Raw genomic sequence first — 671 nt, 5'->3', positions numbered from 1 at the left:
CAAAATTTTAATAAATATAAATATTAATTATATATTTTTTTATAAAAAAATATTTATATATATAAGTATAAATTATTATTAACTAAATACTGATTAAAAATAATAATATTTGTTAGTTATATAATATTTTTCATAAATTTATTCCAGTCAAGTAGGAACACTGAATAAACATAATTAAAGAATTAGTTCTTCAAGATCGAACTGATAAATTTTTGGTGGTGGTATACATTTTTTTTAATATCTTATATTTATATCGTTAATAACATATTTTACATAGAAAAGTGAATGTCTATTTTATTAGAGAAATAAATATTTATAACTTATAACATTAACAATAAATAAGTATTATATATTAAAAAATAAATATTCAGAGGAATAAATATGTAAGATTGTTACTTAAAATAAAAAAAAAATGAAATACGTTATAAGTTATACATATTTTTTTTTTTTTACATAAAACATGTAGTACCTATACTTTTACCATACTTTTCCTTATTAGTAAGATGAATAAAAAATAATTGAAGGAAACATATATGTAAAAAGTAAAAACTAAAAAGCATTGGTGTGAATAATGGTAGTCACTTTATAGTTTCTTTACTTTTTATTTTAAATATTTGGAATAAATCTCAAAATTATTTCTAATATTTAAAATTATTTTATTTAAATTTTTA

The sequence above is a fragment of the Arachis ipaensis genome, chromosome B06 (assembly GCF_000816755.2).
Source record: "Arachis ipaensis cultivar K30076 chromosome B06, Araip1.1, whole genome shotgun sequence".
NCBI lineage: Eukaryota > Viridiplantae > Streptophyta > Magnoliopsida > Fabales > Fabaceae > Arachis > Arachis ipaensis.
This window is presented reverse-complemented; position numbering follows the sequence as displayed.